Source organism: Phocoena phocoena, chromosome 5 (assembly GCF_963924675.1).
Source record: "Phocoena phocoena chromosome 5, mPhoPho1.1, whole genome shotgun sequence".
Lineage (NCBI taxonomy): Eukaryota > Metazoa > Chordata > Mammalia > Artiodactyla > Phocoenidae > Phocoena > Phocoena phocoena.
The window spans coordinates 97,300,138-97,325,223 of NC_089223.1; positions in this window are offsets into that span (position 1 = coordinate 97,300,138).

Here is a 25,086-nt window from a genome sequence, read left to right on the forward strand (position 1 = left end):
GGGAAGTGGCATTCTAGGTAGAGATAGCAGCAGAAATAAAGCCTCAGAGATATTCAAGTGTATATCTTGTCAGAAAACAGTGAGCAGTCCAGTATGTTAAAAGGTTTGGGGACTAGAATTGTAATGGATACAGTTTTAAAATGGATTCTTGGTCTAGGTTATTAGAACTCAGAGCCCTCAGGTTAGTACCATCAGAAATATCTGAAATTTCTTCAATCAAGATTATATTTTGTTAAGAATCAATCAATAATACAGTATCAAGCACTTGCTCTGGTCAAGGCCCTGTGGAGGACAGACAGAAGAGGAAGATGCATTGTCTTTACACTGGACTCTGCTAAGGAGTGAAGAGGCTATAGACACAAAAAACTCAAAGCTACCCATTCATTTGTTTATAATATTCATCCAACCATTTACAAATCCTAGTAAACCCCTATGATGTGCTAGGATTCTGGCTAAAATAAGTAAAATAATATCCTTGCCCATAGAACTCACAAACAATGAAATAGATGATTATACTGTCAGTGTTTCAGGTTGTGGCAAGAATATGAACACGTGTCTGGGGAGTCCCAAAATCTAGTGGGAACCTCCATACTGTTCTCCATAGTGGCTGTATCAATTTACATTCCCATCAACAGTGCAAGAGTGTTCCCTTTTCTCCACACCCTCTCCAGCAAAACTAAAAATAGAACTACCATACAACCCAGCAATACCACTACTGGGTATATACCCTGAGAAAACCATAATTCAAAAAGAGTCATGTACCAAAATGTTCACTGCAGCTCTATTTACAATAGCCAGGACATGGAAGCAACCTAAGTGTCCATTGACAGATGAATTGGTAAAGAAGATGTGGCACATATATACAATGGAATATTACTCAGCCATAAAAAGAAATGAAATTGAGTTATTTGTAGTGAGGTGGATGGACCTAGAGTCTGTCATACAGAGAGAAGTAAGTCAGAAAGAGAAAAACAAATACCATATGCTAACACATATATGTGGAAACTAAGGGAAAAAAAAAAGGTCATGAAGAACCTAGGGGCAAGACGGGAATAAAGACACAGACCTACTAGAGAATGGACTTGAGGATATGGGGGCGGGGAGGGTAAGCTGTGACAAAGTGAGAGAGTGGCATGGACATATAAACACTACCAAATATAAAATAGATAGCTAGTGGGAAGCAGCTGCATAACACAGGGAGATCAGCTCAGTGTTTTGTGACCACCTAGAGGGGTGGGATATGGAGGGTGGGAGGGAGGGAGACACAAGAGGGAAGAGATATGGGAATATATGTATATGTATAACTGATTCACTTTGTTATAAAGCAGAAACTAACACACCATTGTAAAACAATTATACTCCATTAAAGATGTTAAAAAAGAAAAATCTAGTGGGAGGTTGATCAAAGAGGGTTTCTTAGAGGAAGCGGCAGGCAGCAGAGTGACCCTTGAGAATATGACTAAGTCAAGCCAAGGAGGACAGAAGTGCTGTGCCTGTCCTAGAGCAGCGGTCCCCAACATTTTTGGCACCAGAGATGGGGAATGGGGTGGGGGTGGAGGGAGGAGGATATGGTTAAGGCGGTAAAGCGAGTGATGGGGAGAGGCAGAGGGAGCTTTGCTAGCTCACCGGCTGCTCACCTCCTGCTGTGCAGCCTGGTTCCTAACAGGCCTCTGACTGGTACAGGTCCATGGTGACCCCTTTCCTAAAGGGTTCAGAGAAGACTGTTTCTGGAAGAAGAAGTATCCTGTGTAGAGGAGGAGGTGAGGAATTCTGTGACTGGAACAAAATGTGTGTGGGTGGGTGGACAAAGGTGTGGGTGGGATAAAACTGAGTAGATGGGCTTCACCCCCTAGTACCAGGCATCAGGTAAGGGGCTGTCCATGGTACTGAGGAGCACAGAGAGGCCAGATTCTCAGTACTGAGATGCTGCAAACTTTCAGAGACAGAGTTTTCATGGAAATATGAAACCTTTTGGAATGACTTTTAATTTTACTTGAATGTCTAACTGAATAAGGCCCCCAGCTCAGAGAAGGAGAGGGGAGGAGAAAACTATTTTTTACCAAATGTTTCTCCTGCCCCGGCACCCATTCCAGAAGGATGGTTCCTTTAGTTGCTGGGAAATGCCCAGAGTAAATGTACAGGGGACTGAGAGGGGCAGGTGGAAAGACTGAAGCTCCTCCCTTCTGTGAAGGCAAGGTTCCACCCACCTTTTGGTGAAAGGCGAGACAGAGAGCAGCTCTGGGATTGGGCTTGCATGCTCTGGGGGCTGGTTGGAGGTCTGAGGCTGTGCCAATGATATAGCTCCGGACACCACAGGCATTATTCACCCAGCCACTAAGAGACCCTGTCCAAAGCTGTTCCAAGGCATTCTTGGAGACTTGCTATGATGAGTTACCAACTTTATTGAGTTCCTACTGAAATGTTTATCAATCGGTATCCCCAAGATCAGTGACAGAGTGGTATTACTCTGCAGTAATTATTTTGGAGACCCAACAGGAATTCCAATTCTTACTCTTATCTTTCTCAAACATTTAAAGGATCCCAGTTACTGCGAGGGACCACAAGCAGTTCAAAGCAAGTCAAGTCAGACTGCTTGGGTGTAAGAGGGCTTGACCATTTACTGGGCCAATTACTTAAACTCTCCAATCCTTGGTGTCTGTATTAGTTCCCTATGATTGCTAAAACAAATTCCCACAAACTCAGTCACTTAAAACAACTGAAATCTATTCCCTCACAGTTCTGGAGGACAGAAATCTGAAAACAATACCTTTAGACCAAAATCAAGGCACCAGCAGGGCCAAGTTCCCTCCAGATTCTCTAGGGGATAGTCTTCTTTTTGCCTCCTCTGGCTTCTGGTGGCTGTTGGCATTCCTTGGCTTGCTGTTGCATCACCCTAATCTTCAAGGCCAGCATCAATTAATCTCTCTCTACTCCATCTTCAAATTGCCTTCTCCTCTATGTGCAGTAATATTTCCCTCTGCTCCGTCATGAATATACATGTGTTTGCTTTTAGGGTCCACCTGGATAGTCCCTTCCCTTACCTGGTATTCTTCCCTTCTCAAGATCCTTAGTTTAGTCACATCTGTGCATAGCTGGTTTTACCATATAAAATAACCTTCACAGGTTCCAGGGATTCAAATGTGAATATCTTTAGGGTGACTATTTTTCAGCCAACCAGTGTTCTCAAATGTAACATGGATCTGGTGAAGACACCTACCTTATTGGATAAAGAGTCCCCTCCCTGCACCTCTCTCTCTCTCTCTTTCTCTCTATCCCTCCATCTCTCCCTCCCTCACACATACGCACACACACCAGTGTCTGCCATATGGTAATTTGTCAGTAAATTTTAACAACGGCAGTTATTTTGTAAAAACAACTGTCTCTTTCCTCTTTACCCATTCTTATGGGCCCCTCTCTCTTCCTCCTCTCCAATTCTTCCTGTTCCTGCTATCCAATTTTCCAAATTGCTTCTCTCCTCAGCACTATACTAACATGGTTCTTTTTCTATAACCACTTTTCTTTTCCCAAAATGGTCTTTCTGCCAGGAATTGACCATTCGTCATTGAGTTAGAGGTGATAGTGCGAGGTGGAAGGGAGGAGAGGACTACAGCAATGAAGGCAGGAGAAAAGGAAGACCATGAATCCACACGTATTAATATTTTCTTTTCCTTTAAGAACGCTTCCTGTCTCCTTCTCATTCATAGCCCATAGGATAGGTTAACCATCTAAAACCACCTGCCCACACGGGCAAGCTGTAAGGCATCCCAGACTCCTTCCCTCCCCTGTGCTGACTCTGACAGCACTCCACCCTTCTCATCAACCCAGACCCAGGAGAATCCACCTCAGATAGGTCTCTCGGTTGGACTTATAGTAAGGTCCTTATGGCCACCATTGCTCATGCTGATGATTAAAATAGCCTCCTAATTGGTTTCCTGCCTCCTAATTGCTCCATCTTTTACACCTGCCAGAAGCTCATTTTTATTTGTTTGCTTGTTCGTTTTCCTTTTCAAAGGAGGTAGCATGTGTCAAGATAAGAGAATGGTCTCTGGTCTAAGATAGGTGAGGATTCAAGCTCTGACCCTGCTGCTCACTAGCTCAAGGTATTGAATCTTTCTGAGCTTTGGGGATAGTCTAAAAGAGCTGTTGTAACAAAAATTGTTTAGAAGAGTGAATGGCACATTTGCATGGTGCCTAGCATATGGCAGGTGCCAAACAAACTGGTTACCTTCTCCATGTTTAATGAAGCAAACAAAAACTCCTCATATCATGTCCCTGTATACATAGCCCCTATTAAGTACCTTGCTTTACCATTCTTCCCTGTATATGTTACATACACAATAAGCATTCCTCTCTAATGAGTCATTCCAATCAGCATGACATGATGCTGACTTTTCTGTCTTAAAAATAATCACTTGACTCTACTTCTTCTGTGAGTCTTCACCCCATTTCTTTACTGCAAATCTTGAAAGATTTGCCTGTTCTCAATGTTTTCAATCTCTCCTCCTTTTCTTTAAAACCACCCTAAGCAGGGTTTCTCCTCCCTGCTCTATGGAAATTGCTCACTTCAAGGTCACCACTGACCTACAAACTGCTAAATCTAGTGATCAGTTCTCAATCTTCCTCTTACTTGATTTATCGGCAGCATTTGACACAGGCAATTTTCTTCTCTTTGATATGTTTTCTTTAGGTTTTTCAGGACTCTAAAGCCTACTGATTTTCTTTTCTTTTTTGAATTTTATTTAATTTTTATACAGCAGGTTCTTATTAGGTATCTATTTTATACATATTAGTGTATATATGTCAATCCCAGTCTCCCAATTCATCCCACCACCACCTGCCTCCCCTGCTTTCCCCCCTTGGTGTCCATACATTTGTTCCCTACATCTGTGTCTCTGTTTCTGCCTTGCAAACCAGTTCATCAGTACCATTTTTCTAGATTCCACATATATGCATTAATATACGATATTTGTTTTTCTCTTTCTGACTTACTTCACTCTGTATGAAAGTCTCTATTTTCTTCCTGCTTTTCTGGTGGTTCTTTCTCAGTTTCCTTTGTTGGTGCCTTGTCTTCATGACCTCTCCATCTGGGGCTGCTCCACACTCAGTTCTTGTCCTTTCTTCTCTTTCCTTATACCTTTATGTCCTTGATTTCACCCAGTATCAAGGTTTAAACAAAATCTATATGCTGAAGGGTCAAGACCTCTCTCCCAACTTCCAGATCCAATATTCAGCTCTTTGTTTCACGTTTCTATTTGGAAGTCTAATAGACAACTCAAACTCAACATGACAATTATCTCCCCACCTTGCCCAACCTGCTCCACTCTGCCACCCTCCTATCACAGAAGATGTTAGATCATTGCTTCCATTTGATAAGTCTAAAAATCTTACTCAGTCCCATAGGGTATCTTACTTGGTTTTGGCAAAGATTTTTGGGCTTTCACAATATACTGTATAGACTGTCAAGGTGATATTTATCACACTCTTCCAAGTTTGCAACTTTTTCTATGTCTCCTTTTCTTTCCTGCTCATTTGTATTATCAACTCCTTGAAGCTAGGGACCCATTCATTGTGTGTCCTAGGCATCTGGCACAATGCTCAGTATAATAAATGTTTGTGGGGAGATTGACATATATACACTAATATGTATAAAATGGATAACTAATAAGAACCTGCTGTATAAAAAATAAATAAAATAAAATTCAAAAGTTCAAAATAAAATAAAATAAATGTTTGTGGAATAAATGAATGAAAAATTTAGGGCAGTGGTACCATGATCCATGATTCAAAAAAAATCCTTTAACAATAACCGTTATATACATAAAAATAGAATGAAGTAAGGAATTAGGTGAAAATATACAGAGATTTGTCAGTTTTCAGTCTTGATCTGGTGTTACGGTTAAAGGTAGTGATTTTTACCAATGTCTGGTGAAACAGAACAGAAAAGCTGATAGATCATTTTAAATCTCCTCAGTACAAGAATGTAAGGCAGGGTCGGAATGGGGATTGCAATTGTACACAGTAGGAAGATCTGAGTTCTCAATCAGGGAGACACAAAAATTGAATCTCCTCCTCATCATTCGCCAACTGAGGACTTTGGGAAAGTTATTTAATCTCCCTGAGCTGAAGCTTTCTCATCTGTGAAATGAGCACAATCAATACTCACCTCAAAGAGTTGTTTTGAACATTAAGTGGGAGAAAAGCCTGGTTCATCATCAATACTGACGAAATCGTAGCTAACATTGTTAGCCTCAAGGAATTGTCTCAGGAATAATCAATGCCTGTCAACTGAGAATTTTCATCTCCAAAGTGTTCTGTTTTTCTATATTTCTCAAAATTCTTATTTAAATGTGTATGTGTGTGGGGGGTGGGGTGGGGCGGGGTGGCTATAGGTTGGAGAGAATGGAGAGAAATAAAAATGTTTGATCAAAGATTCTCACCATGTATCTACAGAAACATGTATGGCCACAAAAACTCAGGTTGGCATCTTCAACCCACCCTCCCAACATCTTGCCCAGCATCATCCACTGTCAAGTCTATTGCCTTCTGCTTTGCTCCTTGCCATCCACTGTTGCTGGAGAAGGTTACATGGATAAAGCCATAACAAAGCTAGACTCTATAACCTCAGTTGTGAGCTCTGCCCACAGCTTAACATCCTGTGCTTTGTCACGATTCATGCTGCTTTGGTATGACTCCACCTGAGAAACCAAGTTACAGTCTTGAGCAGCCCCAATAGTCCTCATTTGTTTATCCCCAAAGAGAACTTTGTGGAGAGCAATTTCATTAACATGCAAAGTATGTTACAAATATTAAATTTCCATATGAAAAGAGAGCCCTAGCAAGCAAATCTTAACCCTGTAAATGACCGACTTCCTCATTTACAGATACAGAACTCTCCACCTTAATTTTACTGTGTTCATTGCCTATGAGATCCTAGTCCTGATATTCTGCCAAAGTCTCCAGGCTGGAAGCAACTCAGCTGGGCTCATCAAGTCGAATGAGAACTTTCTTTATCACTCCTCCTCCTATAATTCATGATAGCTGAAGCTATCAAAATGTTAATAAATGTTGTGTTGCATGGTAGCCAAAAAAATACTCATCTGTGTGCTTTGTACCCTAGATTTCCTACAGTCATCTAATGACAAGGTATAATCAATATTGTGAAGCATATCTATCCAACCCTTAGAAATCTAAGTCCAATTATTGGTTTTTTCCTGGTCAGTGGTCAGATGATTCCCATATGATGATCACTAGTGTTTTACATATTGTCTTCCCTTTGCAGACAGCAAGCTTCTTGAAGGCAGGAGTTGTGTCTAATTAACATTTGAAGAAAAAATTGGAGAAATGAGCCTAGATTTTAATTCTAATCAAGTGAACTTGTACACATTATTTGCTAACCTGAACTTTACTTTTATGTTTGATTGGAAATATGAATATTCAAGCCACAGAGCTGTTGGGGAAATTTAGTGATTCTTCATATAATATGAATGGTAGCAAATGGAAGCCCAGTAAATATTTCTCTTCTTCCCTTTTGGATTCTCATTTATAGCTCGCTCTCTGTCTTCTCTCTGTCTCTCCTACCTTTATTATCTCTCTATCCTACCTTTATTCCTCAGCATACTACTTCATTCATGGTAATCATTGATGAATATAGGAGGTCAAGTTAGTGAAGAACCAGTACAGATGATGATAAAGCCAACTCCTGCAGCCTGATCTTATAGTCTATTTACCTTTTGACACTTCTTGCCCTGGAACTGCCTTGTGCACTACTTTATATTCTCTTGGTCCCACCTTTTATACAGCCACTGCTATAACGATCAGTTTCATGCAGGTTGGACCAGGTTCACCTGATACAATCTGATAACATCTCACCTAAACCTGCACTGAATACCTCTCACTTCCTTTCCTGGAGATTCTCTGACACTGAAGATTGGGATGCACTGTGCACATACCTGGAAGTGTGGAGGAAATATTGACTGGGGGACCACTCTTTACCAATAGGGCCAGGAACTGATAAATAAATGTTTTACCCACCTGTTCCCTGGGAAGGCAGTCTTAAGAAATATTTCATGAAGCTCTTTAGAAAATCTCTCAAGATTGATGACCAGTTGGCTTTCCCTCTCTTGTTTCATGTCTTCCACCCTCCTTCCTCATCCCTGGGATCACGTTCTTAAATAAACTCTCTGCATGCAAGTCTTTGCCCGAGTCTCTACTTTCAGGAAACTCAGGTTAAGCCCCTTGACCCACTAAAACACATTGTAGTGCCTGGTATGTAGTGCAATAAATAGTAGGTATAATTGTTTACTTCACACACCGACTGCTATTCAGTGAGAACAGGTAAAAGATTCACTAGGATTTTCCTTCTGAGACTGTCCTTTTGAACACAATTTTTCTTACTTTTCAGTCTCTGCCCTATTCACATGTCCTTATTTTTTGAATGACATAGCCCTTCAATGTTTGGCTGTAGCTTATTGAATGAAGGGTAGATATCTGACTAGACTGAGTTGATTCCTTGGCAAGGCTGAGCAGATCATGTTTGCTCCCTAGCATTTGATATCAATATATGGTGACACTAATTTATTTTGGTTGTATTCTTAACTGGAGGTACTGAAGCACCAATAAGAAGACACAAGAGAGTAGAGAAAGCCAAACTGTTGATAAAGAAGACTCAACAATATGAGAGATGACAGGACTCAACAAAAATAGGAAGTGAGAAGGTAGAGCTTTCCTACTGCTTTGCCTTGGAGTGTTCCTATGCCTGCTTCTCATCCTTATTGAAGAGCAATTATACTTCCTGACCTTTGGTTCTATGAGATATATCCTGTCCTTATAATAAATTTCCTAGTGAGCTTAAGGTCATTTCAGTGGCTTTATTTTCCTTGGAATTGGATGCTCTCTAAAACAGTTGAGGTAATGACTATACTTTTACCCACTGGATGGAGATCCTTAAAGGCGAATGTTGTATTTTGCTCATAACTGTTTCCCCAATGTCTCATTTACAGCTCTAAATCATAGATGTACATATTTGATGCATAACTGTCTAAAAGAATAACCTCTTCCTTTATTCCTTTTCTTTCACAATGTTTTCCCAGCCAACATGAATGCCAATGTATAGAACAACCCTGCATCTTCTGCCATTCTGAGGTTTTTCCTTCCACTTTTAACCTTCTATGTTCTCATCCTCCCAACATGCTGATCCAGGCCATCCCTGCCCAGTCTATTGCTTTTGCTCTGATTCATGCCAGCCATCATTGCTGAATCCACTTAAGTGTGATGGTTGAGTCCATTTCAAGTTGATTCCATTTCATCTCAATTTGGGTCTGCCCACAGCTTAGCAGTCCTTGACTTCCTCTAAAGGGATCTGATATAATCCCAAAGCAACAGTTTCAAACCTTTTTCATTGTCATCCAAACTCTTTACCTACTCACTCACTCACCACTGACTCACCTCCTTCCTCACTGGAAAAATTGGTGAGATATGGTAAGAGTTATCTTTGCTGTACTTCGTAGCTATTCTGTATATTCACACACCTTCTCTTCCATTGGTCCTCCTCCACTGTTTACTCAAATTAATAATTTTACTTCTGCAATAGCTCACCATGCATATCTCCTTTTTAAGGTGTCTTCACATGTCTCTACTTACTTTTGCTATGAGCATCTTGAAAATGTCCTATATATAAACTGCCTCAATGTCATTATATCCCAATGGATCCCCTTGTGATCTGAATTCCACTCACACAGCTCTCCTGAATTGGTGAGTTGACAGTGCCCTTACAGTTATCAAGTTTGTTCTGTCCTCATTCTCCTCCAACACATCTGATTTTGATGACAACTTCCACTTTTCAGACTTTTGTGAAACTTCTTTCTCTCTCTGGGTCATCCTGTCAACTTGATGGGTGTTTTCCTTTACATGAAAGTCTTCCCTAAGGTTCAATAGTCTTTGTTCTCCCTTGAGGATCTCTTCTTCTATGGTATTTCTACAAGATAGATGACATTCTGAACATCAACAAGAGGATTCACTTCTCTTGTATCTTCTGGTCCTGAATTTCTAACTTTCTGCTGGACAGCTCCCTGGGTTTGCTCTTAAACTTTTGTATACAAAACTCATCCACTTCTACCAAAAAAGATTGAATCTGTATGACTTTGGGACTGATTCAGAGAGATAATGCTATAGGAGAGGGAAAGACAGAGGAAATTTAAAAATATGAGTCTGAAATTTTTAGCTATAGACTTACTAGTGGTAATTAACAGAGATAGGAAAAGCCAGGAGGCCTTAGACCATCCCTCTCTCCACTCTCATTGCCATGACAGCTGGGTAGGAGGAGGATGGCTGTTTATTGAATTCCTACTCTGAGTGAGACACTAACATAGGCATTTAAAATGCACTAATTCATTTAGTTTTCAAAACAACTCTGTTTTATGTATTTACTATTATTGACCCCATTTTACAGATAAGGAAATTAGAGCTACATGATATTAAGTGAGATTTCTCAAGATTATATAATGAGCTATAAATCCAAGATTTGGTCCTAAGTTTATTCAACTTCCCAAACTGTCTTTCTCATCATAGCTCATAATAGGATAAAATAAGAAAGTGCATAAAGCCTTGAAGATTAAAGTAAAACTAATGACTGACTTTGAATTCACATTTATGGCTGGAGTCAGGGTTTTTAAATTTATGCTGATGCCAGCTTACCCTTCCACTGGGATGAAGTGAGAGAGTGGCATTGACATATACACACTACCAAATATAGAATAGACAGTTAGTGAGAAGCAGCCCCATAGCACAGGGAGATCAGCTCAGTGCTTTGTGACCACCTAGAGGGGTGGGATAGGGAAGGTGGGAGGGAGACGCAAGAGGGAAGAGATATGGGGATATATGTATATGTATAGCTGATTCACTTTGTTATACAGCAGAAACTAACACAACAATGTAAAGCAATTATACTCCAATGAAGATGTTAATAAATAAATAAGTAAGTAAGTAAGTAAATTTATGCTGGTAGTCAGTTGTAAGTCCTGATCCTTCTCTTTGGGAAATTCTTTTCTCAGAAATTTACCATGACAAAGCTTTTATTTTATTCAGGTTCACCTCTTCAATTAGAACTCTAAAACACTCTATTACTTTCCTTCCTGTACTCTTCATAGTTTTTTAATGTTTTTTTTAATTTTAACATACGTGCGCACACACAAACACACATCCCTAAATCAAAGTTCCTCAACATGCTATTGGCATTTCGGGTTGAATAATTCTTTGTGGTGGGTGACATGGCTGTCCTATGCATTGTAGCAATATTATCATCATCCCTAACCTCTACCCACTAAATGCTGATGCTTCCACCCTAGTATGGCAATCAAATGTATATCTAGATGTTGTCAACTGTCCTTTTGGGGACAAAGTCACCTCTGGTTGAGAATAACTGATTTGTATTTATATGCGTATCCATATATATATCCAATAAGAATTGTTATGTGGTTCATGGAAGCTGAGATTTATTAGTCTTGCTCACATCTCAGAGTACTTGGAACAGTGCCTGACACATACTTGGCCCAAAATGCAATAAATATTTATTGAATGAAAACATACATGAGAAGGAAGGGAAACAATGTTTATGAAGAATCTACTTTATGCCAGATCCTTCATTAAGAACTTTTTTCAAAACAACTCTATGAGATGGATAGTAATTAACTTATTTCCCAGAAGAGTAAACAGAGCCTCAGAGAGAATGGCTTTTCTGATTCACACAGCTAGGCAGTGTGAGAGTTAGCATTTCACCCTTATTCTGTCTACACTGAAGTCTACCCTCCTTTCAGGATGCCAAGCTGTGATGTAGAATTATGAGAACCAGAGTTTACAACTGAATGAATGGATCACATTTCTCTCAGCTTTTTGTAGGAAAAATTATTTACAAATCATCTGCTGACCAAAATAGAATTTTTGAGTTCTGCTCCTTACACTTTCCCACTCTCCTACTACGGGCAACCTTGTTTCTCAAGTAAAATATTTAATAATCTGCCTTGGTTTCTCTCTTTCCCTCACTCTACATCTAATCCATCAGAAGCACATAAACTGAGAGCTAAATTGTTGCCTAGAGTACACTGCCTGATCTGGCTCCTGATACCACTTGGGCCTCTTCTCACATTGCTATCCTTCTTGCTCCTTAATCTCTGGTCAGCTGACCTTTCTTTGCCACCCACTTTAATGCCTTAAGTTTGTTGTGCTTGTTATTTCATATCTTTGAAATGCTGTTTGAAATGCTTGTTTTGTAAATAAAGTTTTGTTGCAACATAAACATGCCCATTCATTTACATATTGCCTTTGACTGCTTCCATGCTACAGTGGCAGAGTAGTTGTGACAATGGGTGATGAGTGATAAGAGGGAAACAAAATATTTTTTACAGTTCTTACAACAAATATACAAAAACTACAAAAAGTTCTTACAACAAATTATTCAATTAATTGTGTTAAGTGCTTTGCTTCCACCATCTTGACTTGGATGAAGATCTTGAGTCTATAAATGACAACCCGATAGATTTAGGGAAAAAACAAATCAAATAACATCCAGTATATTACCCTGGGGGAAAATGGAGTGGTGAAATGCTAGGGAAATGTCCTCTTATCAGTTTCAATCAGTTAAAATTAGTAGAGAAAGGATTGGCTTTTAGGAATATTCTTCAAAATGGTACACAATATGTTGCCTACTCATTTCTCTGTTTTTCTCTTTCCAGAGAACATTGGAAAGTTATAAACTTAGTTATGGTCTGAGAGGAACAAGTTTTTCATCTGCTTAACTGCTCAGTGATGTAGACATGTTCCCAAATTATTTATGATTTATATCTTGGTTGCCCAGATATAAGGGCTAGGTGAGCTTGATCAGCTAGGCATAACTGCCATCCTTACACAGTGGAGAGTTGCAATCTGAAAGCCAGCTATCTTCAACAAAATTGTCATTTCCAAGCACTTCAAGAAAAATAAGCTCTTCGCTTTGTTGTTTGGAAGGGACCTGGAAATAAAATGAACAAAAACATCAGAAAAGATTTTTCTCTTGACCTAAACTTCAGACCTTAGAAACATTATAGTGAGTTTCCAGGCTGCAAAGTTTCTTTGGTTGGGATGTCTACAGTATAACAGTGGAGTTTCAAGTGTCCATTCTTTTCTTTTAAACATGAAACGTTAGTAATAAGATAATAATTCTAATGATGACATTAATAATTATAAGCATTAAATGCTATAACAAAGAAGCCCAGGGTGGCTTAACAATGGCATTTCTAGTGGGACAGCCCTCCTGGGTACCTCGACTCCAAAGAATAGGTCAGGAATGCAGGCTCCTTCCAGCTTGGAAAGCCCTTCTACCCATCACTAGGATTCCAGGCTTGATGCAGAAGATGAAGAGAGAACATGGTAAATGTTTATCATATTTAAATTCTTCAGTCTGGAATTGACACATGTCACTTCTGCTTATATTGGTCAAAAATGAGTAACAAGGTGCCACACAGAGTAAATGAAAGGAGATTTGGAAATATAATCCTTGGCTTGGTAACTACTTCCCAGCAACAACTCTGTACCGTAGTAAGGGAACATGAATAGTTAGTAGTCTGAACCTGTTGTATTATTGGTATGTTTGAGCACTTTCCAAGGTTCATTTACGTAATACCTTTTTACTACAAGTAGAAAACTATAATATCAACTGTTCTTTATTTTTTTATAAATTTATTTATTTATTTAATTTTATTTTTGGTTGTGTTGGGTCTTAGTTGCTGCGCACGGGCTTTCTCCAGTTGAGCAAGTGGGGGTAACTCTTTGTTGCAGTGCTCGGGCTTCTCACTGCAGTGGCTTCTCTTGTTGCGGAGCTCAGAATCTAGGTGTGTGGGCTTCAGTAGTTGTGGCACATTGTTTCGGTAGTTGTGGTGCACGGGCTTACTTGCTCCACAGCATGTGGGATCTTCCCGGACCAGGGATCGAACCACTGTCCCCTGCATTGGCAGGCAGATTCTTAACCACTGTGCCACCAGGGAAGTCCCTTTATTTCTATTAAATAGGGTTGTAGTGAGTTAATTTGGTTAATAAATGTAAAATGCTTAAAATATTGAATGGCACCTAGTAAGTGTAACAGTTGATGTCTATTAGTATTTTGGTTATATATTTTGAGAAAATAGGCCTTTAGTTTTATTTTTTAATGGTCGTTCAAGGCTGCAACAAGACCCTGTTCTATGTTGGCATTCAATTCAGTCCACTTGGTTCCATAGACATTTATTTTAATGCTTACAGTGCCTGGAGAGTTTGTTTCCTAGGAAGGACTGTGGCTGTCTCTGTCTTCTTTGACCAATTAGAAGTCTATAAGCTATCTGAAGTTTTACTGAATAAAAGGAATGAAGGAATATTCCACTTTACATTCAGTAATCAACATGTCCAAATTCATGAGACTAATAAATCAGACCAAAGTGTTTTTCGTGGTGTTGGGGTAACTGTTAACAAAGTTCACCAATTTCTTTCATATCTTTAACTGTATTAATTTTCCACATCTGCTGTAACAAAGTACTACAAACTTGTTAGCTTAAATGACAGAAATTTATTGTCTCACAATTCTGGAAGCTAGAAGTCTGAAATCAAAGTGTTGACATGGTTGATTCCATCTGGAGGCTCTGAAGAATGGTCTGTTCCATGCCTTTCTCCTAGCCTCTGGTGGTTGCTGGCAATCCTTGGTGTTCTTTGCCTTATACCTGCATCACTGGATTAGGGATCCACCCTAATCCAGTATGAGTTCATCTTAACTTGTATACATCTGCAAAGATTCCATTTCCAAATAAGGTTATATTCACAGATACCAGGCATGAGGACATGAAAATATCTTTTTGCCAAACATGATTCAACCCACAGCATTAATCACGTAGATTTTACTGAAATAATAATGATGATGAAGATAATGTAATAATGGCAAATATTTATTATTGGCTTGCTATATACCAGGCACTGAGTTAGGTATTTTAAAGGTTAGATATTGCCTTATTTAATCTAAACACCCCTAAGCCCTGTTATTATTATTACTATTACTATCATCATCATGATCACACCATTTTCAAATGTGGAGACTGAGGGACAGAGAGCTGTGATAACTTGCCCTAAGTGAAATGAACTGACAGAGCTGGAACTGGAGTAAAGTCAGGGTGAGTCCAGAGCCAATGGTCTCATCCAATATACTGTCCAGTTGACACCTGTTTCCAAATCAGTAAGTGTTCTGGAAGCCAGTAGAAATATAGACTCTTCCTCTAGTTCCAACCCAGCATGTGGGGTTCTTCTCTTGCTGCTACTTATGTTTTCCATTTGAACCTTCCTGTCTAAATAGATACGTTTTTCCCAGTTGTCATCTCAGAACTCTCAGAATGGTTGTAGCTCCTCTCTGGCTTAGTTAACCACAGCCAAAGAAGGTTAGTTGAACCTTTTCCTGGAGCTGAGCTCTTGCTCAAGGCAAATCTTCAATGCCAGCTTCCTTCCTCAGACGCTCTGGCTGATGTGCTGCATAATTGCAGAACAGATAGAGGCTTTCTAACCTTCCAATGTGGCCTTAGTGTGTGTACAGTGCTCTGCTGAGAATTTGCATTGTTATTCTTCCCACCTAGAGGGAAATCAGAAATTATTATTTTGGTGGGATGAAAACTTAACTTTTGTTCTTTATTTCAGTTTTTATACTTTATAAAAATTGTCTGTTCAACAAGTAAATATTTTAAAATAATATGTATAAAGGCATGATCCACTCCACAGTGATACCTCCATTTCCATGTTCCTGACGTAGCCAATGTTAATTAACTCATGTGTATCCTTCCATTTTCCCCCTTGTCTTATATGCATATTATAATGTAAACATGTATTAGATTTATTTGTCATCAGACAGAAACATACTATATGTGTTACTTTGAATCTTGTTTTTTTTTTTAAATTTCACGATATATCATGTATATATCATGAATATATAACATAAATTATGGGTATTATCATCCAAGGTTTAGTCTTTGGACCTCAGCTCTAGTCCACTTATTCCCTTGGTGATATCATTCAGTCCTAAGCCATTAAAAATCTCTAGGTTGCTGACTCTCAAATTTGTACCTCTGTATTGGACCCTTGTCTGGATTTCAGACTTGTACATCCTACTGTCTACTTATCATCACTCTGTGTCATGGGTACTTAAAACTTAACATGTCCAACATGGAAAACCTAATGTTCTCTCCAAAACTGACTCTACCTGTGCTCTGCCTCATCTTAGTTAATGGAAATTCCATCATTCCATTGGCTCAGCTCCCCAAAATCTTATAGCTGCCTGTGAGTCCTCTCTTTCTTTCTAATGCTGGACCAAATCCTTCAGCAAATCCTTTTGGCTCTCTTTTAGTGTATATTAATAGTCCAACCACTTCTTACCTCCTGAGTCATCTCCATTCTGGTTTAAGCCACACTACCTCTCACCTGTATGATTGCCCTAGTATCCTCACTGACCTCCCTCCTTCCACCTTTATTCAACTCCTTCAAGTCTTTATTCAAATATCACCTTCTCAGTGAATACTTTTCCACCCACCCATTTTAAAACTGCAACACTATTTGCCACCCATGACATTTTGTACCTGTCTTCTGAGACTTACTTTTCCCCAGAGACTTATTAATTTATAATAGTATGATAGTTATAAGTATACTGTATAATAGAATGCTTTCATTATTTTGTCTCTGTCCATGCCACAATGGCTGGACTTTTTGTACCTTTTCTTTTTTTTCACTGTCATATTCTCAGAACAAGGTTTGGAACCTAGTAGGTGCTCAATGAAAATTTGTCGATTGATGAATGGATATTCTTCCAAATCAGTGTGTAGGTGTGTGCACACACACACTCATAAACTTTTTGTTCTAATTTTTTCTAGATAAACTGCTATAATGGGATTATACCATATGTTATTTTATTGTGTCCTCTTATTGTGTCCTCTTTTCTACCCTTTCTCCTATTTTTATTTTGTATATTTGCTGTTTTTCTTGCCACACAGTTGCCCCTCTCCTCTCCCTCAACCCATCCTAACAACCAGAAATGCATCTTTTCATGCATGGTTTCTCTATGCTTCCACAATCATTTACAAATACATAGATATCTATTTGCTTATAAATACATAAACAAAGGGATTTGGGAGTTCATCTTTTGCTTTAAAAAATACATAAATATGTGTCTTACATACATTTCTCTACATCTTATTTTTCTTACTTTTCAGTAGTTAATAGAAATCCCATCAAGTTAACTCTTATTGCTCCAATTCATTTTAATGGCTACTCAGTATTCCAGAAAGAATGTAGACGAACTAAAATCTATTCAGTCTTATTCTACTGGTGGGTTTGTCTTTTGTTTCTAATTTTTTGCCCCTGTGAAAAATGTTGCAAAGAATACCCTTGCATATTGTTCCATTTATTTTGTAAGATAGATTCCTGAGAGTAAGATTCCTGGGTTGAAAGAGATTCCAGGGACAAATGTGAATTTTTATTTAGAAAAAATGTTGCCGTGTTTCTCTACAAAATGGCTGTAACAAGTAACTTTTCTAAAAGTGGTGTATGTGAGTACATTTCTCCCATCCTTGCCAATTATCAGTGTTATTTTACTTTTTAACCCTTGTCAGTGGATGGATATGTAAGATAATACTTTGTTGTTCCCTGTCTACTAGTGAACTTGAGCATCTGTTTATATATTTGCTGTCCATTAAAATTTTATCTTTTACAATTTACATATATACTTTGTTATTTTAGTTTTGATATTATATGATAACTTTCTATATTACAGATCCTAGTCCATTATCTGTAATTTGCATTGCTATTTCTCCTCCATTCTTCCCATTTTATTGACCTTATGATATCTTTCAGCATGTGTACTTTTTTATTTTTATGATAAGTTATGTCAATATTCTTTTTATTGCTTCTGAATTTACTGGGTTTATTTATTTATTTATTTTTTGGTGCTTCCCCAACCCCTAGGTTGTGTATGTATATGGTCTCTTGGTTTTTTGTTTTGTATATTTAAATAACTTGTCTATTTACTTTTTTTTTCTTTGCATTTAATGTGAGGTAGATATCCAAATTTATTTTTTTAGAAGGGTAATCACCTGTGTTAAGACTATTTATTAAATAATCTGTCATCTTTCCACTGTCTCAAAATAGAACCTTTGCTGTATATTACATTTCTTTTTATACTGAGATTAAGTTCTAGAATATTTGTTCAGTTTCTCTATTTGTCTGTTACTGCCCAATATCATATTGGTATGAGTACAGAGGACTAAGCATTCAGGATACATTCTATACTAGTTAATTTTGTTGCTTAGTGGCTTATAGCAATAATTTTTTTAAATCACTCTCCTATTTTGTGGGTTGTCTGGGCAGCTCTCCTGGCCTGAATCACCTTGCTGATCTCTGCTGGGCCCTCCCAGAGACCTGTGTTCAGCTGGTGGATTGAACAGCAGCTTGATGAGCTAGGTTGGTCACACTTACATGTCTGACACTTTGTAGGTGGCTCACATTGGTGCCTCAGCCTCCTCTATGGGACTTCTCATCCTCCAGCAGTCTCTTTCTTTCTTTCTTTGGCTTTGTTTTCCTATTTTATTTTATTATTCTTTAAAATTTTTATTGGAGTATTGTTGATTTACAATGTTGTGTTAGTTTCTGCTGTACAGCAAAGTGAATCAGTTTTATATATACTTATATATGCATTTATAAAACTCTTTTTAAATTCTTTTCCCATATAGGTCATTCAGAGTATTGAATAGAGTTCCCTGTGCTATACAGTAAGTCCTTATTAGTTATGTATTTTATATATAGTAATGTGTATATGTCAATCCCAGTCTCCCAATTTATCTCTCCCCCACCTTCCCCCTTGGCAAACATGTTTGTTTTCTACATCTGTGACTCTATTTCTAGCAGGCTATTTCAAGCTCAGTTCCATGGTGGTCTTAGAATTATGAATGTGGCACAAGGAAGAAATTTGTAGTGTGCAAGCACTTTTAACCTTTGTTTGCATCATGTTTGCTAATGTCCATTGGTGAGTTAGATTGACGTGGTCTCTGTTATGACGGTATTTGTGGATAAAAGTGATTCTCTTGTAAAGTCTTCCCCCATTTCACTCCCTTACCTCCTATAGCCAAGTGTATATTTTATTTTTTGGTGCTCCTACAACTTTAGTCCATATGTCATTTCTGGAGGGAAGTACACACACACACACACACACACACACACACACACACACACACACAGACTTGCTTCCCTATACCACACCAGAGCTTGGGGAAGGATGATAATACAATAGTAAGTAAAAGTCATCTTTGAATCTGAGCTCACATTCAGAAGCTACTATGACCCCAATCCCTTAACTTTTCTTCCTCCCCTTTCAGGGTCCTTGAAGGTTCATGTGTTCTCCTTGGAGATTAATAAAGTGTTCCATTTTCTGCCAGACCTGCTGATTCTGTCTTGGATTTAACTCTCTGGGACCATAGGCACTGGACCCTGACACTCACTGCAGCTCTGAGCTCTGTTTGGAGAGGAGGTAACTTCACTGGGGTTAGAACTATCTATTTAGCTCCTCCATGTAGGAGTGCTATACTTTCAGTTTTCTGATGGGCTTTTCTTTTTTTTAGGGTCTTGGGACAAATTAACTTAGATCTGATTCAGAAAAAAAAATTAATGGAAGCTTCTTGTTTTGAACCCTAAAGTATACTATTATTATTAAATTAATATTTAGTATGACTTGCTACATACCAAAAATATTTCCTCTTTAATTCTTATAGCAACACTAACAGTTGAATCTACCCATTCTACAGATGAAGGATCAAAGACCCAGAGAAGAGAAGAGCCATTCTCAGGGACAAGCAATCCTTGTCCTGTTCCTCAGTCTTATTCCCAGGCTTGATTTTCCATCTCAGAATATTCTTTCCTATTCCTCCCAGGAGATCTATCAGATTTTAAACCAAAGAAGCTTGCTGGTGGCTTGTCCTGCACTGTCTTCATTCATTGACATGCTTTTGCTGAGTTGAACTGTCAGGAAGGGACTCTGTCCTCCTCATCTCTAGAGTCTTGAAGCCCAGCTCCGTGTCTGGCACATAGCAGTGAATTAACCTGTTGGATAATTATGAGGATGAGACATGGACTGGACTTTTGCTCTGATCTAAGATGTAGGTCTGACCCCAGTCCCCAGGGAAGTGTATTTGCATAGACCCATATCATAGGAAAAATGATCACCCTCCCCATTCCCAAGCATCTGATCTTCTAGTGGAACTACCTTGCCTGATAATGAGTCAGAAATAAAACAGAAATAATAATGTCTACTCTTTATGGTGTTGTGAATGACATGTCCAATCTAATGGCAAACTAATTACCTTGCTTATCTCATTTAGCCTTCATAACACCAGATATAAAGGATTGATATTTTCCCTATTTTATATATAAGGACCCTAAAGCACAGAAAAACTAACTCGCTAATATGACACTCCAAATGGCAGAGCTAGGTTTCAAACCAAGACAACATGACTCCAGTACCTGAGTCTTTAAATGATAGATGATAAACAATCCCTTCATAACATTTTAGAAAATGTCTTGAACTCCACGTGGGGCTTTGCTTTGTTTGGGCAAGACAGAGCAGTAGAACTAGAGCTGACCCAGGAGTGAGTCAGGAGCCCCAGAATTCTGTCCTGACTCTGACAACTCACATAGACTTCCTGAGCTACAATCTTTATTTGTAGAATAATAGATAGAGTTAGCTGGTCATGACAAAGATTTCGTGGGTTTTTTCAGTCAGACAAATACTAAAGTTAATTTCATCACATGCTGTGTGTGCTAGGGTAGGTGACTTGATCATTCTAAACATCTGATTTCCCCCCTACATCTGGAGTGGGCATATAAAACCTTATAATAATAAAAGTTGTTGGAGGCAGGTAAATGTGTTATATAAAGAGAAAAGCTCAGGTGGGGCATATGGCAGGTGCCCAGATCAGCACTCTATGACATGCCACATCCTCCTACAGGTGAGTCTGGAAGCGTGATGTGATTCTTAGAGTCCTGCCTCTCCTTAGCACCTTTATTTCCATTAGGCATCCCAATCCAAGCAACCTTCATGATCTGTGGCTCTGGGGTTTGTGGTTTGAATGTTTATGGAGTGTGGCTCCTTGGCAGCCACAATCAATGCCAGGATTCTCCCCACGGCTCGTTGTTTTAACAACTCTCTTTTCTTGGTACAACTTTTGCCTGCCTTGGGTGTAGAATTTCTATGATCTCTCAATATCCTCTCCCTGAAGGCCTTGAGGGAGTCTGAGTAATCCTACCACTGTTTCTTCCTTTTCACTTCTTGGACTCTTTACTAAGGGAGTGTTTCACTCAAGGGAAAAAAGGAAAAAAAAAAAAAAGAATAACAACCCTCAACTGGAAGAAAAATGCTTTGTTCATAGTCAAGAATTTAGTACTCACTAATACACAGATCTTGGATAACTTTGAGTTAAAAGTGATAAAGTAGGGATAAAGTGGTGTGTCTTCCCCCCCCCACCCCCAGATTTAAAGATTGGGACTCATGGGCTAAAGTATGCCTATAGGGGAAGGAACATTTAGTCATCAGTTTCATTGAATATATTTACTCAACCAAGCACATGGGGTGAGAAGATGGAAGCTAACAAGCAGACCAGCCTCCCCAGAGTTCAGGCCAGTTTATTGCACCACAAGACAGAAAGAGAAAGTGATGGGGAAACCTGGGTTTCTGCCCTACAAGGCACAAGCGCCTTGCCCTCGAGTAAATGTGGCCCAGTGAATACATAGGCTCTGATCAATTAGCTCAACAACACCTCTTTCTGGAAAGGGATGTAGGAAGGAGTAGAGACAGATAGGCCTGGTAGGAAAAGCAGTCTTCAACATTTTAAGGAAAAGTTCTAGAAGTCTACTCTCCCATAATTTATTAATCACAAAAGAGTCTTCAGTGCATTCCCCTTTCAAGCAGCCAGGTAATTCATTTAAGAAAAGGAAAATTCTTGGTTACATTCCCAGATTATCAAGGTGGGATGGATCATTGAAGGCATCTAGTCTACCAAGTCATCTTTTGGATAACTAAACTAATAAACTAACCTTGAGAAAGAAGAAGTGATTTGTCTAAAGTAGAAGAATCTCAGGGTTCCAGATTGCTTACCCAGCACTATTCCCCTATAATATAGCACATAATCTTGAAATGTTGTTATATTGTTTTCTTTATTCCTTTTTTCTCTCATGTTTCTTCCTTCTTGTCTCTTTTTATCTTTTCTTCCAATTCTAATGTATACCTACTGATAGTCAGAAAGAACCTACTCATATACATAAAAGACTATTAAAAGGAAAATTTATTCCTAGGTATATACTCAGTAGTAATAAGCATACATATTCACTAAAATAATTATACATAAAGGTACATATATATCAGCTTTATTTATAATACTCTTAAACGGAAATAACTCATATGCTCATCAACAGAAACATGGGTAAAAAATTGTGATACATTTATGCAATGAAATGCTACACAGCAATAACAAGGACAAACAGTGGTAAATACAACAACATGCATGGATTTCAAAGACTTTACATTAAGTAAGAGAAGCCAGACACATAGGATAGTGTATTTGATGATTCAGTTTGTATGAAGTTTGAGAATGGCCAAAAGTAATCTGTGATAGAAGTCAGAATAATGGGTTGGAGTTGGTAGCTATTGATTAGGAAGGAGCACAAGGTAAGCTTATGGGGACATGATAATATTCTATATGTTGTTCTGGGTATTGGTTACATGGGAGTATACATATGCAAAAATACATTGGCCTGGGCACTTTACAGTATATAAATTGTACCTAAGTTAAAAACAAAATCTTTGAAAGAACAATAGAAAAGCTGGAAGTATGCTAATTTGAGGAAGACTAACATACCCAAAATCTAGGCTACCAGAATTACTGGAATTGAATATCAAATTTAATTTGAGATAGCAGCCAATGAAGCCAATGAAAAATATCCTAATTATTTGTCCCTCCCATTTTCTTAAATAAAAATTAAAATCATCAGGAGATATTTTAGAAGCAATATTCTCTTAAAATTAACTTATGCAGTATTTTAAATAAAAGACATTGAATAATATGATAGGCAAAATCTCTGAGAGAACTCATTAGAAATGTTGAGATGTCTTAATATGCCCATTTTTTTTTCTTCCAGTCTTTTGTAAAGCTGACATTTATCACGAAATATAATGAAGATATTTCTTAGAGGAAAAGAAGCAAATGAGATCCAGGTGACCATCAGTTAGCTAACTCCTCAGAGACAGAAATTAGACCAACACATCTTAACTGTGACATACAAAAGAATCACCTGGGGATCTTGATAAACTGTGCTTTTGATTCAGCATGTCAGGAATGTGGTCAAGATTCTATGTAGCAAATTCCCAGGCAATGCTTTTGGATCAAGGACCACACTTTGAGTTACAAGGGCTTAAACCACTCTGGAAGTGTTAACTCGTCATTTGTACTATTTGTATTTGTATTATTTATTAAAAATCAGATTCCTGGGCTCCTTCTCCACAGGGGGTGGGACGAAGGATACTGCTTTTTTTCTTCAGTGAATCTCAAGAAGATTATGGAATACACTAAATATTTGGAGCCACTGACTTAGAAAAATGAACTTATGGCATGCCCCTTAGAATTCTCCAGTAAGTATAGTTTTTGTAGCTGGTTTCACACACTGAGAGAAAAGAAGGGAAAGAATATACTTTCAATGTCTTATATACATCAGACACTTATTGGATATGCAATTATCCTTAGTCCATTTAATTTGAATGGATATCCTATGAGGTAGAAATAATTAACAATAGTTAATATTTTAGAGTTAAAAATAACAGATGGTCATTATTGAGCACTTACTCAATAGCACCTATGTCTCAGACATCATACTAAATGTATTAAAATCACCATCTCAAAGAGCAGCCCAGTGTAATAGGCTCTTTTTTCAGTACAGTTTTCCAGTTGAAGCAATAGAGCATTAGTGAAGTTAAGCCATTCTAGAGTCTATCTCACTCTCTAGAGCTTAAGCCTCATCTACTGCGTACAGGGCCTCTTTCAATGGACGTCACAGAGGAAGCAGCAAGGCCAGGGTGCAACCCAAGATATATATATATACAAATTGGTGTGTCTTATGTTCCTTTCATTTTGCTTTTATTACTCCATTTCTCAATTATTTTGCTTTCAGGAATATCAGTAAAAAGACTTAGGGGCTCAGACTATAATTGTCAACATCTGTATAGAATTACTGTAATTGAATATCAAATTTAATTTACGGATTGTATAAAAAATACTTTGCCTGATTTGATTTCCCAAACCACATATATTCTCATCTTATGAATGAGGAAACCCGGGGCCAGGAAAATGTAATTCACTTATCTGGAATTCACACTCCAAACTTTTTGCTCCAAGTCTGTGAGTTTCCATTAAGCCATTCTGCCAAGGAAAGAGAGAGCAGGAAAATAAAGTGGGAGAGTGAGAAAGGCAATCACTTGGGAATGAGCAGCATTGAGTCTTAGTCCTGGTCCTGCCACTAGCTGGATGCAACCTCAGGTAATCTGGTTTCTCTCTTTGTGCCATAAGTTTTTAATCTTAAAGTAAGCGTTTAGAATAAACCGTTTTTTTTTTTTTTAAATAGTGTTGGTTCATTTTTACCAAAATCCTTCTTTAAAAGACATCTTACGGTGGACCACTAACTCAGAAAGCAAATCTTTCAGCAGATAATTAACAATTGGGGTGCAGGGAACCCACCCCTTTTCATTCGAGAGTGGGTCAGGAATCATATCTGTGTTCACTGAGTTACATCAATGTCTGCCACATTATTGAATGAGTAAGCCTCCTTTACAGATTCCTTGGAGCTCCGTGGGACACAGTACAGAGACCTTTGGATCAAGCTTTCCTGTGGTTCCAAGAGGCCACATTTTTGAGAAACCAAAACTTCTTGTAAGAGTTCAGATCAAAAGCAGTGATTTCTCCAAATGTCCCTTTATATACAGGACCTCATATTTCCAGGCGAAGTCATTTCCACAAGGACAGAATTCTG